Source organism: Pan paniscus, chromosome 7, assembly GCF_029289425.2.
Source record: "Pan paniscus chromosome 7, NHGRI_mPanPan1-v2.0_pri, whole genome shotgun sequence".
Taxonomy (NCBI): Eukaryota; Metazoa; Chordata; class Mammalia; order Primates; family Hominidae; genus Pan; species Pan paniscus.
Genome location: NC_073256.2, coordinates 62,045,642 through 62,066,009, shown reverse-complemented (window position 1 = coordinate 62,066,009; position 20,368 = coordinate 62,045,642).

Here is a 20,368-nt window from a genome sequence, read left to right as displayed (position 1 = left end):
TGAGATGTTGTTAATTGGTAGCTTTGACCCAGCCACTTTGACCCAACCTGGAGCTCACAAAAACATGTGTTGTATGAAATCAAGGTTTAAGGGATCTAAACAAGGCTGTGCAGGATGTGCCTTGTTAACAAAATATTTACAAGCAGTATACTTGGTAAAAGTCATTGCCATTCTCTAGTCTCAATAAACCAGGGACATAATGCACTGTGGAAAGCCGCAGGGACCTCTGCCCTTGAAGGTGGGGTATTGTCCAAGGTTTCTCCACATGTGATGTTTTGAAACATGGCCTTATGGGATGAGAAAGACCTGACCGACCCGCAGCCTGACACCCATAAAGGGTCTGTGCTGAGGTAGATTAGTAAAAGAGGAAAGTCTCTTGCAGTGGAGATAGAGGAAGGCCAGTCTCCTGCCTGCCCCTGGGAACTGAATGTATCGGTATAAAACCCGGTTGTACATTTGTTCAATTCTGAGATCAGAGAAAAACCTCCCTGTGGTGGGAGATGAGACACATTTGCAGCAATGCTGCCTTGTTTTTCTTTACTCCACTGAGATGTTTGGGTGGAAAGAAACATAAATCTGGCTTATGTGCACGTCTAGTCATAGTACCTTCCCTTGAACTTAATCATGACGTAGATTCTATTGCTGACATGTTTGTTGCTGACCTTCTCCTTATTATCACCCTGCCCTCCTACTACATTCCTTTTTGCTGAAATAATGAGGATAATAATCAATAAAAACTGAGGGAACTCAGAGACCGGTGCTGGTGCAGGTCCTTGGCATGCTGAGCGCTGGTCCCCTGGGCCCACTGTTGTTTCTCTATACTTTGTCTCTGTGTCTTATTTCTTTTCTCAGTCTCTCTCCCACCCCACTAGAAATACCCACAGGTGTGGAGAGGCAGGCCACCACTTCACCACTAGTGAAAACAAGGCTGCAGGGCGGCATGGGGCGGCGGCATGGGGCAGCCGCAGGAACTCAGAAGGACATTGATACATGCAGACAGGAGAAAAGGTGAGACTGCAGGGAATGCTGGGAGCTTCCCAAGGGGGTCTCTCCCATTTCAGAAGCCCCCAGTGCTGTCTTGGACAGGTTGTAAAGCCCCAGGCTTTGAAGCAGGGTGCCTGTGTCTCTCGCGGAAGGATCCCACAAGAAAAAGGGGTCCACCGAGTGACGGGGGCAGACAGCCAGGACTCCCGGGATGTTGAGGCACGCAGAGGAGAGAAGCGGCGAAACTGCAGGGAATGCTATGAGCCTCCCAAGGATGCCTCTTCCATCTCAGAAGCCCCCAGGGCCTTCCCGGGCTGACTATAAAGCCCCAGGCTTTGGAGCAGGGTACCTGTGTCTCTGGCGGCAAGCCCCACAAGCGAAAAGGAAGCTGCAGGGTGGCATAGGCTGGCAGCAGGGAGTCAGGAGGACGTTTATGCAGGAAGAGAAGAGAAGCAGTGAGACTGCAGGGAATTCTGGGAGCCCCCCAGTGAAGACTCTCCCATCCCAGAAGCCCCACGCTTTATCTCAGTCATGCTGTAAAGACCCAGGCTTTGGAACAGGGTGCCTGTGTCTCTCGTGGAAGGCCCCCACAAGCGAAAGCAGGGTGGTGGTGGCAGGCCGCAGGGACTCAGGGGGACCTACAGGCAGGCAGAGGAAGAAGCAGCGAGACAACAGGGAATGCTGGAAGCCTTCCAAGGATGACTCTCCCATCCCAGAAGCCCCCAAGTCTGTTTTGGGCAAGCTGTAAAGCCCCAGGCTTTTGAGCACGGTGCCTTGTCCCTCACAGAAGGCCTCCACAAGCGAAAACGAGGCCTCAAAGTAGCATCAGTGGGAAGCAGGGACTCAGGTGGACATTGAGGCAGACAAAAGGGGAAATTGTCAAGACCGCAGTGAATGCTGGGAACCTCCCAACAAGGCCTCATTCATCCCAGAAGCCCACAGGGCTGTTCCTGGTGGCCTGAAAGGCCTCGGGCTTTGGAGCAGGTTCCTGTGTCTCTTGCGGAAGGTGCCCACAAGAGAAAACGAGGCTGCAGGGTGGTGTAGGCGGGACGCAGGGACTCCGGGGGACGTTGAGGCAGGCAGAAGGGAGAAGCGGCGAGATCTCAGAAAATAATGGGAGCCTCCCAAGGAGGCCTCTTCCATTCCAGAAGATCCCGGGGCTGTCCCGGGCAGGCTGCAAATGCCCATGCTTTGAAGCAGTGTGCCTGTGTTTCTCGTGGAAGGCCCCCATAAGCAAAAATGGAGCCACAGGGTGACATGGTCAGGCCACAGGGTCTCAGAGAGGTTGACACAGGCAGAGGGGAAAAGCGGGGAGACTGCAGGGAATGACAGGAGCCTCTCAAGGAGGCCTCTCCCATCCCAGAAGCCCCCAGGTCTGTTTCGGGCAAGCTGTAAAGCCCCAGGCTTTGGAGCAGGGTTTATGAGTCTTCCACGGAAGGCCCCCACCAGCGAAAACTGGGCCTCAGGGTGTCGTGGGTGGGCCGCAGGAATTCAGGAGGACATTGAGGCAAGCAGAGAAGCGGTGATACCGCAGATAATGCGGGGGAGCCTCCAAAAAAGGCCTCTCCCATGTCAGATGCCCCCAGAGCTGTCCGGGCGGATGGTAAAGCCCAAGGCTTTGGAGTAGGGTGACTGTGTCTCACGACGAAGGCCCGCACAAGCAAAAACAGGGCTGCAGAGACTCAAGGGGATGTTGAGACAGGGAGAAGAAAGAAGCAGCGAGACTGCAGGGAATACTGGAAGCCTTCCAAGGAGGACTTTCCGAATCCAGAAGCCTACAAGACTGTCTGGGGCGGGTTGTAAGGTTGTAATGCCCCAGGCTTTTGAGCATGGTGCCTGTGTCTCTTGCAGAAGGACCCCAAGTGAAAACGGGGCTGCAGAATAGCATGGGCAGGTGGCAAGGACTCAGGGAAACGTTGAGGCAGGCAAAAGGGAGAGAATCAGTGAGACGGCACAGAATATGGGGAACCTCCTAAGGAGGCCTCTCCCATTCCAGAAGATTTCAGGTCTGTCCCTCGCAGGCTGTAAATACCCAGGCTTTGAAGCATGGTGTCTGTGTGTCTCACGGAAGGCCCCCACAAGCATAAACAGGGCAGCAGGCTGGCGTGGGTGGGCCACACAAACTCAGGGGGATGTTGAGACAGGCAGTGGGGGAAGCGACGATACCTCAGGGAATTCTGGGAGCCTCTCAAAGAGGCCTCTCCCATCCCAGAAACCCCCCAGGACTGTTTTGGCGGCCCGTAAAGCCTCAGGCTTTGGAGCAGGGTGCCTGTGTCTCTCGCTGCAGGCCCCCACAAGTGAAAACTGGGCTGCAGGGTGGCGTGGGCGGGACGTGGGAACTCAGCGGGACATTGAGGCAGGCAGAGAGGAGAAGTGGCAAGACCAAAGGTAGTGCTGGAAGCTCCCCAAAGAGGCCTCTCCCATCCCAGAAGCCCCTAGATCTGCCCCAGGCGAGCTGTAAAGCCCCAGACTTTTGAGTATGGTGCCTTTGTCTCTCATGGAAGGCCCCCAGAAGCAAAACAGGGCCTCAGTGTGGGGTGGGCGGGCTGCAGAAACTCAGGGGGATGTTGAGGCAGGGAAAGGGGAGAAACGGCGAGAGCTCAGTGATGCTGGGAGTCTCCCAATGAGGCCTCTCCAATGCCAGAAGCCACCGAGTCTGTCCCAGACGGGCTTTAAAGACCCAAGCTTTGGAGCAGTGTGCCTGTTTCTCCTGCAAAAGGCTGACACAGCAAAATCGGAGCCACGCGGTGGCGTGGGCGAAATGAAGGGACTCAGGGGGACTTTGAAGCAGGCAGAGGGGTGAAGCGGATAGACCACAGGGAATGCTGCTCACATCCCGAAAAGGCCTCTTACATCTCAGAAGTTCCCAGGGCTGTCCCAGGCGAGCTGTAAAGCCCCAGGCTTCGGAGCAGGGTTTCCTTGTCACTCGCAGAAGGTGGCGTGAGCTGGCGGCAGGGACTCAAGGGATGTTGAGGCAGGCAGAGGGAAGAAGCAACGAGACCGCAGTGAATGCTGGAAGCCTCCCAAGGAGGCCTCTCCCATTCCAGAAGCACTCAGCACTTTCCCGGTGGGACTGTAAAGCTGCAGATTTTGGAGCAGTGTGCTTGTGTCTCTCATGGAAGGCCCCCACAAGCGACAACGGGCCCTCAGGGTAGTGTGGGTGAGCCACAGGGACTCAGGTGGACGTTGAGGCCTGCAGAGGGGAAAAGCGGCAAGACCGCAGGGATTGTTCAGATCCTTCCAAAATATTCTCTTTCATCCCGAAAGCCTCCAAGGCTGCCCTGCTCAGGCTGTAAAGCCTCAGGCTCTGTAGCAGGGTGCCTGTGTCTCTCACGGAATGTGCCCACAAGCGACAATGGGGGGCGCAGTTTGGCGTGGGCAGGCCGCAGGGACTCCGAAGGCCTTTGAGGCCGGCAGAGGGGAAAAGCGACGATACGGCATGGAACGCTGGGAACCGCCCAAGAGGCCTCTTTCATCCCAGAAGCCCCCAGGTTTTTTTCTGAGAGGGCTGAAAAGCCCCAGGCTTTGGAGCAGTGTGCCCGTGTTTCTGGCGGAAGACCCCCACAAGAGAAAACGGGGCCTCAGGGTGGCGTGGGAGGGAAGCAGACACTCAGGGGGACATTGAAGCAGGCAGAGGGGAGAAACGACAAGACCGCAGGGAATGCTGAGAGCTTCTCAAAAAGGCCTGTCCCATCCCAGAAGCCCCCAGGGTGTCCTGGGCAGGCTGTGCACCACGAGGCTTTGGAGAAGGGTAACTGTGTCCCTTGCGGAAGGCCCCCACAAGTGAAAATGGAGCCGCAGGGTGGCGTGGGCCTGCCACAGGGACTCATGGGGACGTTGAAGCAGGCAAAGGGGAGAGTTGTTGAGACCGCACAGAATGCTGGGAGCCTCCCAAGGGAAACTCTTTCATCTCTGAAGCTCCCAGGGTTGTCCTGGGCAGGCTGTAAATCCCCAGGCTTTGGAAAAGATTGCGTGTGTCTTTTGGAGAAGGCCCCCACAAGTGAAACCGGAGCCGCAGGGAGGCGTGGGAGGGAAGCAGTGACTGACGGGGACATTGAGGCAGGCAGAAGGTAAAATCAGCGAGACTTCAGGGAATGCAGGGAGTCTACCAAAGATGCCTCTCCTTTCCCAGAAGACCCCATGGCCATCCTGGGCGGGCTGTGAAGCCCTAGGTTTTGTAGCAGCGTTCCTATGTGTCACGCGGAGTGACCCCACAAGCAAAAATGAGGCCGCACGGTGGTGTGGTTGGGTGGCAGAGACTCAGAGGGACATTGAGACAGACTGAAGGGAGAAGCGGCAAGCCCACAGGGAATGCTGGGACCCTCCTAAGGAGGTCTCTTTCATCCCAGAAGCCGCCAGGCCTGTCCCAGGCAGGCTGTAAAGCCCCAGGCTTTGGAGCAGGGTGTCTGTGTCTCTCGTGGAAGGCCTCAACAGGCGAAAATGGGGCCGCAGAGTGGCGTTGGTGGGCCGCAGGAACTCAGGGGGACATTGAGGCAGGCAGAGCAAAGAAGCGGTGAGAACGCAGGGAATGCTGGGAGCCTCCCAAAAAGGACTCTCCCATCCCAGAAGACCCCAGGGCTGTTCCTGGCAGGCTGTAAAGCCCCAGGCTTTGAAGCAGGGTGCATGTGTCTTTCCCGGAAGGCTCCCCAAGTGAAAACAGGGCCGCAAGGTGGCGTGGGCGGGCAACAGGTACTCAGGGCAACACTGAGGCAGGGAGAGGGGAGAAGTGCTTAGACTGCAGGGAATGCTGGGAGCCTCCCAAGGAGGCCTCTCCCCTCCCAGAAGCACGGAGGGCTCTCTGGGGCAGGCTGTAAAGCCCCAGACTTTGGAGCAGGGTGCTTGTGTCTCTCGCGGAGGGCCCCACAATCGAAAACAGGACAGCAGAGTGGAGTGGTCGGGCGGCAGTGATTGAGGGGGACGTTGAGGCAGGCAGAAGGTAGAAGTGGCGAGACAGCAGGGAAAGCTGGGAGCCTTTCATAGGGGCCCCTCCCATCTAAGAATACCCCAGGGCTGTCCCTGTCTGGCTGCAAAGTGCCAGGCTTTGGAGTAGGGTGGCTGTGTTTCTGGTGGAAGGCCCTCACAAACAAAAACGTGGCCGCAGGGTGGCGTGGACGGGAAGCAGGGGCACAGCGAGATCCTGAGGCAGGCAGAGGGAAGAAGCGGCGAGACCACTGGGAATTCTGGGAGCCTTCAGAGGAAGACTCTTCCATCCCAGAAGCCCCAAAGCCTTCCCCGGCAGGCTGTAAAGCCCCAGAGTTTGGAGAAGGGTGACAGTGTCTGTCGCAGAAGGCCGCAAGAAGAGAAAAGGGGGCTGCAGGGTGATGTGGGCAGACCGCAGATAGTCAGGGGGACGTGGAGGGAGGCAGAGGGGAGAAGCCACAAGCCGAAATGTGGCCTTGCTTGTGGGGGCCTTCAGCGAGAGACACAAGCACCCTGCTCCAAAGCCTGGGGATTTACAGCTCATCCGGGACAGCCGTGGGGGCTTCTTGGATGAGAGAGGCCTCCCAGCATTCCCTGCAGTCTTGCCTCTTCTTCCCTCTGCCTGCCTCAAGGTCCCTCGGAGTCTTGGCAGCACGCCCACGCCACCCTGCGACCCCGTTTTTGCTTGTGGCGGCCTTCTTTGAGAGAGAGAGGCACCCTGCTCCAAAGCCTAGGACTTTACAGTCCTTCCTGGACAGACTAGGGGGTTTCTGAAATGGGAGAGTCCTCCTTGAAATGCTCCCAGCATTCCTTGCAGTCTCACTGCTTCTCCCCTCTGCCTGCCTCAATGTCTCCTGAGTTGTTGCAGCCACCCACGCCACCCTGCTTTCTCGTTTTCTCTTGTGAGGCCCTTACGTGAGAGACACAGGCACCCTGCTCCAATGCCTGGGGATTTACAGCCTGCCCTGGAGAGCCATGGAGGCTTCTTGGATGGGATAGGCGTCTTGGGAGGCTCCTAGCATTCCCTGCGGTCTCGCCGATTCTCCCTCTGCTTGCCTCAACGTCCCCCTGACACCCTATGACCCTCCCATGCCACCCTCCAGTAACGTTTTCATTCTTGGGGTACTTCAGCCAGAGACACAAGCTCCCTGCTCTAAGGCCTGAAGATTTACAGCATGACTGTGACAGCCTTGGGAGTTTCGGGGATGGGAGAGGCTTTGGGAGACTCCCAGCATTGCCTCTGGTCTCGTGGCATCCCCCGTCTGCCTGTCTCAACGTCCCTTTTAGTCCCTGCAGCCTGCCCATGTCATCCTGCTGTGTCGTTTTTGCTTGTGGGTGCCTTCTGCAAGAGACACAAGCAACCTGCTCCAAAGCCTGGGGCTTTATAGCCAGCCCGGGACAGCCCTGGGGGCTTCTGGGATAAAAGAGGCCAACTTGGGAGGCTCCCAGCATTCCCTGCCATCCACCGCTTCCCCCATCTTCCTGCCTCAATGTTTCCCAGGGTCTCTGCCATCAAAACGCGCCACCCTGCGGCCCCATATTCACTTGTGGGGTCGTTCTGTGATAGACACAGGCACCCTGATCCAAAGTCTGGGGCTTTACAGCTGGCCAGGGACAGCCCTGGGAGGTTCTGGTGTGGATGCTCCAAGCAACACCTGCGGTCTCACCACTACTCCCCAATGCCGGACTTAACATTCCCCTGAGTTCCTGTGTCCCTCTCACGCCAACTTGCGGCCCCATCTCCGCTTGTGGGGGGCTTCCGTGAGAGACACATGCACCCTACTCCAAAGCCTGGGGCTTTACAGCATGCCCGGGGGAGCCTGGGAGCTACTGGGATGGGAGATGTCTTATGGGGGGCTCACAGCATCCCCTGTTGTCTCACTGCTTCTCCCCTCTGCCTGCCTCAACATCCCCCTATGTCCCTGATGCCCGCCCATGCCACTCTACGGCACCGTTTTCGCTGGTGTTGGCCTATGGCAAGAGACACAGGCAACCTGTTCCAAAACCTGGGGCTTTGCAGCCCGCACCGGACAGCCCTGGGGGCTTCCTGGATGGAAGAGGCCAGCTTGGGAGGTTTCCAGCATTCCCTGCGGTCTCGCCGCTTCTCCCGTCTGCGAGCCTCAATGTCCCTCTGAGTCCCTGCCGCCCAACGATGCCACTCTGTGGCGCCGTTTTAGCTTGTGGGTTGTTTTTAGGAAGAGACACAGGCACACTGCTCCAAAGGCTGTGGATCTACAGCCCTCCAGGGACAGCCCTGGGGGCTTCTGAAATCAGAGAGGCCTCATGGGAGGCTCCCAAAATTCCCTACAGTCTCGCCGCTTCTTTCCTTTGCCTTCCTCTACGTCCCCCCACGTCCCTGCGCTTGCACATGCTACCGTGTGGTTCTGTTTTCGCTTGTGGGGGCCTTCAGCGAGAGACACAGTCGCCCTGCTCCAAAGCCTGGGGCTTTACAGACCGACAGGGGACAGCCCTGAGGGCTTCTGGGATGGGAGAGGCCTCCTAGGAAGGCTCCTAGCATTCCCTCTCATCTCTCCGCTTCTCCCGTCTCTGACTCAACATCGTCCCGAGTCCCTGCGACCAGCTCACGCCACCCTGTGGCCCCATTTTCTCTTGTGGGGGCCTTCCGTGAGAGACAGAGTCACCCTGTTCAAAACCTGGGGGTTTAACAGCTTTCCGGGTACAGCCCTGCGGGCTTCTCTCATAGGAGAGGCCTCCTTAGGAGTCTCCCAGCTTTTGCTGTGGTCTCACTGCTTCTTCTCTCTGCCTGCCTCAACGTTCCCCTGAGTACCTACCGCCTGACCACGCCACCCTGCAGCCTCGTTTTTGCTTGTGGGTGCCTTCCATGAGAGAGGCACTCTGCTTCAAAGCCTGGAGCTCTACATCCCGCTCTGGACAGGCCTAAGGGCTTCTGTGTATGGAAAAAAAGAGAGATCAGACTGTTACTGTGTCTATGTAGAAAGGAAAGATGTAAGAGACTCCATTTTGAAAAAGACCTGTACTTTAAACAATTGCTTTGCTGAGATGTTGTTAATTTGTAGCTTTGCCGCAACCACTTTGACCCAGCCACTTTGACCCAACCTGGAGCTCACAAAAACATGTGTTGTATAAAATCAAGGTTTAAGGGATCAAGGGCTGTGCAGGCTGTGCCTTGCTAACAAAATGCTTACAAGCAGTATACTTGGTAAAAGTCATCACTATTCTCTAGTCTCAATAAACCAGGGGCATAATGCACTGCAGAAAGCCGCAGGGACCTCTGCCCTTGAAAGCAGGGTATTGTCCAAGGTTTCTCCCCATGTGATAGTCTGAAATATGGCCTTGTGGGATGAGAAAGACCTGACCGTCCCCCAGTCCAACACCCGTAAAGGGTCTGTGCTGAGGTGGATTAGTAAGAGAGGAAAGCCTCTTGCAGTTGAGATAGAGGAAGGCCACTGTCTCCTGCCTGCCCCTGGGAACTGAATGTATCGGTATAAAACCCGATTGTACATTTGTTCAATAATGAGATCAGAGAAAAACCACCCTATGGTGGGAGGTGAGACATGTTTGCAGCAATGCTGCCTTGTTATTCTTTACTCCACTGAGATGTTTGGGTGGAGAGAAACATAAATCTGGCCTACGTGCACGTCCAGTCATAGTACCTTCCTTTGAACTTAATTATGACATAGATTATTTTGCTCACATGTTTTTTGCTGACCTTCCCCTTATTATCACCCTGCCCTCCTACTACATTCCTTTTTACTGAAATAATGAAAATAATAATCAATAAAAACTGAGGGAATTCAGATGCCAATGCTGGTGCGGGCCCTTGGTGTGCTGAGTGCTGGTCCCCTGGGCCCACTGTTGTTTCTCTATAATTTGTCTCTGTGTCTTATTTCTTTTCTCAGTCTCTCATCCCACCCAACTAGAAATACCCACAGGTGTGGAGGGGCAGGCCACCCCTTCACTTCTGGGATGAGAGAGATCTTCTTGGGTGTCTCCCAGCATTCCCTGCTGTGTCGCTGCTTCTCCCCTCTGCCTGCCTCAACGTCTCCATGAGTCCCTGCCGCCCAAGCACGCCATCCTGTGGCCCCGTTTTTGCTTGTGGTTGCCTTCCGCGAGAGACACAGGCACTCTGCTCCAAAGCATGGATCTTTAGAAACCGCCGGGAGAGCCCTGGGCCTTCTGGGATGGGAGAGGACTTATAAAAGTCTCCCAGCATTTTCTGCGTGCTCACCGCTTCTCCCTTCTGCCTGCCTCAACGTCTCCCTGAGTCCCTGTGGTCCTCCCACGCCACCCTTTGGCCTTGTTGTCGCTTGTGAAATCATTCCACGAGAGATACAGGCACGCTGTACCAAAGTCTGGAACTTTACAGCCTGATTGGGACAGCACTAGGGGCTTCTGAAATGGGAGAGGCCTCCTTGGGAGATTCAGCCTTTCCTGTGATCTCGCTGATTCTCCTCTCTGCGTACCTTGCTTCAACGTCTGGCTGAGTCCCTGCAGCCCGCCCACACCACACTGAAGCCCCGTTTTCACTTCTGGGGACCTTCCGTGAGAGATACAGTCACCCTGCTCCAAAGCCTGGGGTTTTACAGCCCGCCCAGGACACCCCTGGGGGCTTCTGGGATGAGAGAAATTTCTTTGGGAGGCTCCCAGCATTCCCTGTGGTCTCAGCGCTTCCCACCTCTGCCTGCCTCGATTTCACCTGAGTCCCTGAGGCCCGTCCACACCACCCTGCGGCCCCGTATTTGCTTGTAGGGGCCTTCAGCGAGAGACACAGGCAACGTGCTCTGAAGCCTGGGGCTTTACAGCCCGCCCAGGACAGCCCTGGGGGCTTCTGGGATGGGAGAGGCGTCTTTGGGAGGCTCCCAGCACTCCCTGCAATCTCACCGCTTCTCCCCTCTGCCTGCCTTATTTTCCCCCTGTGTCTCTGCAGCCCGTCCACGCCACCATACTGCCCCGTATTCTCTTGTGGAAGGTTTCCATGAGAGGCACAGTCACCCTGCTCCAAAGCCTGGGCCTTTACAACCCATCTGGGACAGCCCTGGGGGCTTCTGAGATGGCAGAGGCCTCCTTGTGAGGCTCCAAGCATTCCCCGCAGTCTCACCACTTCTCCCTTCTGCCTGCCTCAACTTACCCCTGAGTCCCTGCGGCCCGCCCCGGCCAACCTGCGGCCCCGTTTTTGCTTGTGTGGGTTTTCCGCTAGAGACAAGGGCACCCTGCACCAAAGCCTGGGGCTTTACAGCCTGCCCGGGACAGCCTGGGGGCTTCAGCGATGGGAGTGGCTTCCTGTGGAGACTCCCAGCATTCCCTGCGGACTTGCTGCTTCTCCTCTCTGCCTGCTTCAAAGTCCCCCTGAGTTTCTGCCACTTGCCCCAGCCACCCTGCCTCACGGTTTTTGCTTGTGGGGTCTTTTGCAAAAGACACAGGCACACTGCTCCAAAGCCTGGGGCATTATACCCCGCCTGGGAGGGCCCTGGTGGCTATTGGGATGGGAGAGGCATCCTTGGGAGGCTCCCAGCATTCCCTGCGGTCTCGGCTATTCTTCCCTTTGCCTGCCTCAATGTCACCCTAAGTCTCTGCAACCTGACCCCACCACCTTGCGGCTTCGTTTTCAGTTGTGGGACCCTTCTGCAAGAGACACAGGCACACTGGTTCAAAGCCTGGGGCATTACAGCCCTCCTGGGACAACACGGGGGCTTCTGAAATGGGAGAGGCCTCCTTGGGAGGCTCCCAGCATTACCTGCATTCCCACCGCTTCTCCGCTCTGCTGGCCTCAACGTCCCCCTGAGTCTCTGCCACCCTCCCACTCCATCCCGAGTCCCCGTTTTCGTTTGTGGAGGCTTTCCACAAGAGACACAGGTACACTGGTTCAAAGCCTAGGGCTTTACAGCCAACCCGGGACAACCCCAGGGGCTTCTGGGATGCAAGAGGTCTTCTTGGGAGGGCCCCAGCACTTCTTGCAGTCTCACCGCTTCTAACCTCTGCCTACCTCAATGTCTCCCTGAGTCCCCGCCGCCACCCACTCCACCCTGCATCCCCGTTTTCGCTTGCCTTCCGCGAGAGACACAGACACCCTGCTCTGAAGCCTGGGACTTCTAAAATGGGGGAGGCCTCCTTGAGAGGCTCCTAGCATTTCCTGCGGCCTCACTATTTCTCCAATGAGCCTGTTTCTATGTCTCGCTGAGTGCCTGTGGCCCGCCCATGCCACCCTGCTGCCCTGTTTTTGCTTCTGGGGGCCTTACGTGAGAGTCACAGGCACGCTGATCAAAAGCCTGTGGCTATACAATCCTGCCTGGGACAGCCCTGGGGGTGTCTGGGAAGGGAGAAGCCTCAGCGGTAGGCTCCCAGCATTTCCTGCTGTCTCAGCGCCTCCCCCATCTGCCTGCCTATACTTTCCTCTGAGTCCTTGCGGCCTGCCCATGCCACCCTGAGGCCCCGTTTTCACTTGTAGGGGCCTCCACGAGAGACACAGACACCTTACTCCAAAGCGAGGGGTTTTACAGCACTCCCAGGACAGCCCTGGGGACTTCTGGGTTGGGAGATCCGACCTTGGCAGGCTCCCAGCAATTTTTGCGGTCTTGCTGCTTCTCCCCTCTGCCTGCCTCTAAGTCTCCATGAGTCCCTGTGGCCAGCCCACGCCACCCTGTGGCCTCGTTTTTGCTTGTGGGGGCCTCCCGTGAGAGACACAGGCACACTGCTCCTAAACCTGTGGTTTTACAGCCCCCACAGGACAGCCCTGGGGGCTTCTGGGATGGGAGATGCCTCCTTGGGTGTCTCTCAGCATTCCCTGCTGTCTCGCTGCTTCTCCTCTCAGCCTGCCTCAAGGTTCCCCTTAATCCCTGCGGCCCACCCACGCCACACTGCAACCCCGTTTTCGCTTATGGGTGCCTTCCGCGAGAGACACAGGCACCCTGCTCCAAAGCCTGGGGCTTTACAGCCCTCCGAGACAGCTCTGGGTCTTCTGGGATGGGAGAGGCCTGACAGGAGGCTCCAAGCATTCCCTGCGTGTTGCCTCTTCTCCCCTCTGCCTGCCTCAACGTCTGCCTCAGTCGCTACGGCCAGACCACACCACCCTTCGGCCCCGTTTTTGCTTGAGGGGTCCTTCTGCAAGAGACACAGTCACCCTGCACCGAAGCCTGGGGCTTTACAGCCCAACTGGGACTGCCCTGGGCCTTCTGAGATGGGAGAGGCCTCCTTGGAAGGCTTTTAGCCTTCCCTGCAGTCTCGTCGCTTCTCCCCTATGCCTGCCTCAAAGTCTTGCTGACTCCCTGTGCCCCGCCCACGCCACACTACGGCCCCGTTTTCGCTTGTAGGGGCCTTCTGTGAGAGACACAGTCACCCTGCTGCAAAGCCTGGGGCTTTACAGGAAGTCCGAGATATCCCTGGGGCCTTCTGGGATGGGAAAGGTTTTTTTGGGAGCCCCCCACATTCCTTGCAGTCTCTCTGCTTCAGACCTCTGCCTACCTCAACGTCCCCCTGTGTCCCTGCTGCCTACCCATGCCACCCTGCGGCCCTGATTTCTCTTGTGGGGGCCTTCCAGGAGAGATACTGAGACCCTGCTCTGAATCCTGGGGCTTTACAACCTGGGACAGTCCTGGGTGCTTCTGGGATGGGAAAGGCCATCTTGGGAGGGTCCCAGCATTTTCTACGGTCTCGCCGCTTCTCCCCTCTGCCCGCCTTAATGTCCACCTGAATCCCTGCGGCCCCCCACGCTGCATGATTGCCCCGTTTTCACTTCTGGGGACCTTACGCGAGAGACACAGGCACCCTGCTCCAAAGCCTGGGGCTTTAGAGCCCGCCTGGAACAGCCCTTGGGGCTTCTGGGATGGGAGAGGCCTCCTTGTGAGGCTCCCAGCATTCCCTGCACTCTCAACAATTCAACCCTCTGCCTGCCTCAACATCCCCCTAAGTCCCTGCGTCCAGCCCACGCCTCCCTGTGGTCTTGTTTTTGATTGTGGCAGCCTTCCGCTAGAGCCACAGGCACCCTGCTCAAAAGCCTGGGGCATTACAGCCTGCCTGGGGCACCCCCGGGGGCTTCTGAGATGGGAGAGGGCTCCTTGGGAGGCTCCCAGGATCCAATGTGGTCTTGCCACTTCTCCCCTTTGCCTGCCTCAACAACTCCCTGAGTCCCTGCCACCCAACCACACCACCATGCGGCCCCGTTTTCGCTTGTGGGGGCCTTCCGCGAGAGAAACGGGCACCCTGCACCAAAACCTGGGGCTTTGGAGCACTCCTGGGATAGCCCTGGGGGCTTCTGGGATAACCCTGGGGGCCTCTGGGATGGGAGTGGCTTTTTATGAATACTCCCAGTATTCCCTGCCGTCTGGCTGCTTCTGCTCTCTGCCTGCTTCGATGTCTCCCTGGGTTTCTGCCGCCCTCCCCAGCCACCCTGCGGCACAATTTTTGCTTGTGGGGGTCTTTTCTGAAAGACACAAGCACACTGCTCCAAAGCCTGGGGCTTTATATTCCTTCCGGGAAGACCCTGGTGGCTACTGGGATGAAAGAGGCATTTTTGGGAGGCTCCCAGCATTCCCTGAGGTTTCCACACTTCTCTCTTCTGCCTGCCTCAACGTCCCCCTCAGTCCCTGTGGCTCGCTCACCCCATTTTGCGGCCCCGTTTTTGCTTCTGGGAACCTTCTGCAAGAAACACAGGGATCCTGATTCAAAGCCTGGGGATTTACAGCCCGCCTGGGACAGCCGTGGGGGCTTCTGAAGTGGGAGAAGCCTCTTTGGGAGGCTCCAAGCATTCCCTGCATTCTCATCGCTTCTCCCCTCTTCTGGCCTCAAGGTCTTCCTAAGCCTCTGCTGGCCACTCACTCCATTCTTCGTCCCCGTTGTCGCTTGTGGGGTCCTTCCACGAGAGACACAGGCACCGTGCTCCAAAGCCTGGGGCTTTACAGCACGCCTGAGAAAGGCCTGGGGGCTTCTAGGATGAGAGAGACCTTCTTGCAAGGCTCCCAGCACTTTCTGTGGACTTGCTGCTTCTCCCCTTTGCCTGCCTCAATGTCCCTCTGAGTCCCTGCGGCCCAACCTCGTGACCCTGTGGCCCCGTTTTAGCTTGTGGGGGTCTTCCAGGAGAGACACATGCACTCTGCTTCTAAGCCTGGAGTTTAACAGCCCTGGGGGCTTCTGGGATGCGAGAGGTCTCCTTGGGAGGCTCCCAGCATTTCTTGCTGTCTCCCGCTTCTAACCTCTGCCTGCCTATATGTCCCCCTGAGTCTCCACTGCCCTCCCACTCCTCCCTGCATTCCCATTTTCGCTGGTGGGGGCCTTCCACGGGAGACACAGGCACCCTACTCTGAAGCCTTGGACTTCTGAAATGGGAGAGGCCTCCTTGGGAGGCTCCCGGCTCGCCCTGTGGTCTCGCCGATTCTCCAATCAGCCTGCCTCAACATCCCCTTGAGTACCTGCGGACCGCTCACATTAACCTATGGCTCCGTTTTCACTTGTGGGGGCCTTTCGCGAGAGACACAGGCACCCTGCTTTAATTCTAGGGCTTTATAGCCCTCCCAGGAAAGCCCTGAGGTCTTCTGTGATGGGAGAGGTTTCTTTGGGAGTCCCCAGGATTCCCTTTCGTCTCACCACTTCTCCTGTCTGCCTGCCTCAATTTCCCCCTGAGTTCCTGTCACGAAACCACGCCACCCTGTGGCCTCATTATTGCTTGTGGGGGGCCTTCTGCGAGAGACTCGGGCACCCTGCTAAAAAACCTGAAACTTTATTGCCCGCATGGGACAGCCCTGGGGGCTTCTGGGATGGAAACGACCTCCTTGGGAGACTCTCAGCATTCCCTGCAGTCTCGCCGTTTCTCCCCTCTGCCTGCCTTACCGTCCCCGTGAGTGCCTGCGGCCAGACAACACCACTCTACAGCCCTGAAGCCACTCTGCAACCCTGTTTTCTCTTGTGGGATCCTTCCTCGAGAGATGTAGTAAACTTGCTCCAAAGCCTCGGCTTTACAGCCCGACCGGTAGAGCCCTGGGGGCTTCTGAGATGGGAGAGGTCTACTTCGGAGGCTCCCAGAATTCCCTGCAGCCCCGCCACGTCTCCCCTCTGCCTGCCTAAATGTCCCTCTGATTCGTTTCGGCTTGCCCATGCCACCTTGCAGCCCCATTGTCGCTTGTGGTGATCTTCTGTGAGAGACAGAGGCACTCTGCTCCAAAGGCTTGAGGTTTACCGCCCGCCTGGAAGAGGCTTAGGGTCTTCTGGGATAGGAGATTCCTCCTAGGAAGCTCACAGCATTCACTGCGGTCTTGCCACTCCTTTCCTCCACCTGCCTCAACTTCCCTGTGAGTACCTGCGGCCGGCCTGCGCCACCCTGCGGACACATTTTTGCTTATGGTGGCCTTCTGTGACAGACACAGGCTCCTTGATCCAAGACCTGGGCTTAACGGCCTGCCCAGGACAGACCTGGGGGCTTCTGGGATGAGAGAGCCCTCCGTGGGATGATCCCAGCAATTTCTGTGGTCTCGCCACTTGTCCCCTCTGCCTGTCTCAACGTCCCCCTGAGTCCCTGCCACCCAGACACCCCACACTGCATCCACGTATTCTTTTGCTAGGGCCTTCTGAAAAAGACACAGGCACCCTTCTCCAAAGCCTGGGGATTTACAGCCCACCCAGGACAGCCCTGGGTGATTCTATCATGGTAGTGGCCTTCTTGAGAGGTGACCAGCGTTTCCTGCGGTCTGGCCGCTTCTCCCCTCTACCTGCCTCAAAGTCCCCCAGAATCCCTGCAGCCCACCAACGCCACACAGTGGCCCTGTTTTCACTCGTGGGGGCCTTCCGCAAGAGACACTGGAAACATGCTCCAAAGCCTGGGGCATTATAGACCGCCCTTGACAGGCTTGGGGGCTTCTGGGACGACAGAGGCTGTTTTGGGAGGCTTCCAGCATTCCCTGCAGTCTCAATGCTTTTCCCCACTGCCTGTCTCAACTTACCCCTGTGTCATTGCAGCCCACCCACGCCAACCTGCGGTCCCATATTTGCTTGTGGGGGCCTTCTGAGAGAGACACAAGTGCAGTGCTCCAAAGCCTGGGGCTTTACAGCCCGCCGGTACAGTCCTGGAGGCTTCTGGGATGGGAGAGATTTCTTTGGGAGGCTCCCAGCATTCCCTGTGGTCTCGCCGCTGCTCCTCTCTGCCTGTATAAATGACCCCTGAGTCCCTGAGGCCAGCCGTCAACACTCTGCAGCCCCGTTTTCACTTGTGGGGGCCTTATTCGAGAGACTCACACTTCTTGCTCCAAAGCCTGGGGCTTTAACGCCCGTCCGGGGCGGCCCTGGAAGTTTATGGCATGGGAGAGGCCTCCTTAAAAGGCTCCCAGCATTTTCTGCGGTTTTGCCGCTTCTCCCATCTACCAGCCTCAAGGGGTCTCAACCCTGGGGGCCTTCCGTGAGAGATACAGGCATCCTGCTCCAAAGCTTGGGGCTCCCACCTGCCAGCCCCTGATTCCCTGTCGCTCGCCCACGTCACCCTACGGCCCCATCTTCTCTTGTGAGGGCCTTAAGCGAGAGACACAGGCACGTTGCTTCAAAGCCTGGGACTTTACAGCCTGCCCGGGACAGCCCTGGGAACTTCTGGGATAAGAGAAGCCTCCTTGGGAGGCTCCCAGCATTTCCGGCATTCTCAGCGCTTCTTTCTTCTGCCTGCCTCAACATCCACCTTGGTCCCTGCCCCCTGCCCTCGCCACCCTGTGGCCAATCTTTTTCATGGGGGGGCCTTCCACGAGAGACATAGGCTCTCTGCTCCAAAGCCTAGGACTTTACACCCCGCCCAGGACTGGGGGCTTCTGATATGGGAGAGGCCTCCTTTTGAGGTTCCCAGCATTCCATGTGGTCTCGCCGCTTCTCACCTCTGCCACCCTCAATGTCCCACTGAGTCCCTGCAGCCCGCCTACTCCACCCTGCGGCCCCATTTTCGCTTGTGGGAACCTTGCGCTAGAGACACAGGCAGTTGGCTCAAAAGCCTGGGGCTTTACAACCAGTTCGGGACATCCCTGCGGGCTTCTTGGATGGTAGAGGCCTCCTTGGGAGTATCCGAGCATTCTCCGCGGTCTCGCTGCTTCGCCCTTCTGCCTGCCTGAACATCCCCCTGTGTACTTGCAGCCAGCCCACACCACCCTGCAGCCTCAATTTTGCATGAGGGGGACTTCCGTGACCAACACAGTAACCCTGCTCTAAAGCCTGAAGCTTTACAGCCCACCCCGGATAGCCCTGGGGACTTCTGGGATGGGAGAGGCCACGTTGCGATGAGCATTTCCTGTGGTCTCACTGTTTCTCCCCTCTGCCTGCCTCAACATCCCCCTGAGTCCCTTTGGCCCGCCCACGCCAGCCTGTGGCCCCGTTTTTGCTTCTGGGGGCATTCCACGAGAGATACAGGCACCCTGCTTCAAAGCCTGGGTAGCATGCAGCCTTCCCAGGAAAACCCTGAGGGCTTCTGGGATAAGAGAGGCCTCCTTGAAAGTCTCCCAGCATTCTATGCGATCTTGCTGCTTCTCCCCTCTGCCGGCTTCAACATTCCCCTGAGTCCCTGCTGCCCAAGAATGAAAACCTATGGCCCTCATTTTGCTTGTGGGAGGCTTCCACAGGGACACAGGCACCCTTCACCAAAGTCTGGAATTCTATAACCCGCCCAGGACAGCCCTAGAAGCTTCTGTGATAAGAGAGGCCTTCATGGGAGGCTCTCAGCATTCCCTGTAGGCTTGTCACTTCTACCCTCTGCCTCATTCAAGGTCTCCCTGAGTCCCTGCTGACTGCCCATGCCACCCTGCGGCCCCGTTTTAGCTTGTGCGGGACAACGGCGAGAGACACAGGCAATCTGTTTCAAAGCCTCTGGTTTTACAGCCCTCGCGGGAGAGCCCTGGGGGCTTCTGTGATGGGAGAAACAGTCATGGGAGGCTCCCAGCCTTACCTGTAGTCTCAATGCTTCTTCCCTCTACCTGCCTCAACGTCCCCCTGAGTTTGTGCCACCGAGGCACGCCACACTGTGGCCTCATTTTCGCTTGTGGGGGCCTTCCTCAAGAGACATAGCCAAAAATGCTCCAAAGCCTGAGGCTTTACAGTCCCCCGGGACAGCCCTGGGGACTTTGGTGATGAAAGAGGACTTTTTGAGTGACAGCCAGCATTCCTTGCGGTCTGGCCGCTTCTTTCCTATGCCTGCCTCAAGTCCACCTGAGTCCCTGAGCCCCTCCACGCCACACTGCAGTCTCATTTTCGCTTGTGGGGGCCTTCCGCGAGAGATACAGGCACCCTGCTTTAAAGCCTGGGGCTTTACAGCCTGCCTGAGGAAAGCTCTGGTGGCCCTGGGATGGGAGAGTCGTCCTTGGGAGGCTACCATTATTCTCTGCAATCTCGTTGCTTCTCCCCTCTGCCTGTCTCAACTTCCCCCTGAGTCCCTGCCCTCTGTCCATGCCACCCTGCGGCCCCGTTTTTGCGTGTGGGGGTCTTCCGAGAGAGACACAGGCACCATGATCCAAAGCCGGGGGCTTTACAGCCAGCCTGAGACAGCCCTGGGGGCTTCTGGGATGGGAGAGGACTGCTTGAAAAGCTCTCAGCATTCCCTGCGGTCTGGCCGCTTCTCCGCTCTACCTGCTTCAACGTCCCTCTGAGTCTCTGCAGCCCTCCCACGCCATTCTGCGGCCCCATTTTCACTTGTGGGGGCCTTCCGTGAGAGACACAGGCAACCCGCTCCAAAGTGGGCTTTACAGTCCACTCGGGACAGCCGTGGGGGCTTCTGGGATGGAAGAGGCCTCCATCGGAGGCTCTCAATATTTTCTGCCATCTTGCCCCTTCTCCCCTCTGCCTGCCTTAACTTCCCCCTTTGTCCCTGCCACCAGCACATACCACCCTGTGGCCCCATTTTCACTTGTGGAGGTTTTCCGCGAGAGACATAGGTTCCCTGATCCAAAGCCTGGGTGCTTTACAGGCCTCGGGGACAGCCCTGGGGGCTTCTGAGATAAGAAAGGCCTCTTTTTGAGGTTCTCAGCATTCCCTGCCATCGCGCCGCTTCTCCCCTTTGCTGCCCTCAACTTCCCCCTGAGTTCCTGCGGCCTGACCACACCATGCTGTGGCACCGTTTTCACTTGTGAGAACCTTCCGAAACAGACACAGGCACCCTGCTCCAAAGTCTGGGACTTTACAAATAGCCCGGAACAGCCCTGCGGGCTTCTGGGATGGGAGAGTCGTCCTTGGGAGGCTCCCAGCATTCCCTGTGGTCTTGCCGCTTCTCCCCTCTGACTGGCTGAACATCCCCCTGAGTCACTGTGGCCCACCCAAGCCATCCTGAGTCCCTGTGTTCGCTTTTGGTGGCCTTCTGCGAGAGACACAGGCACCCTCCTCGAAAGCCTGGGGGCTTTACAACCCGCCTGGGGCAGCCCTGGAGGCTTCTGGGATGGGAGAGGCCGCCTTGGGAGGCTCCCAACATTCTTTGCGGTCTCGCCACTTCAACCCTCTGCCTGCCGCAGCGTCCACTTGAGGCCCTGTGGCCCACCCACTCCAC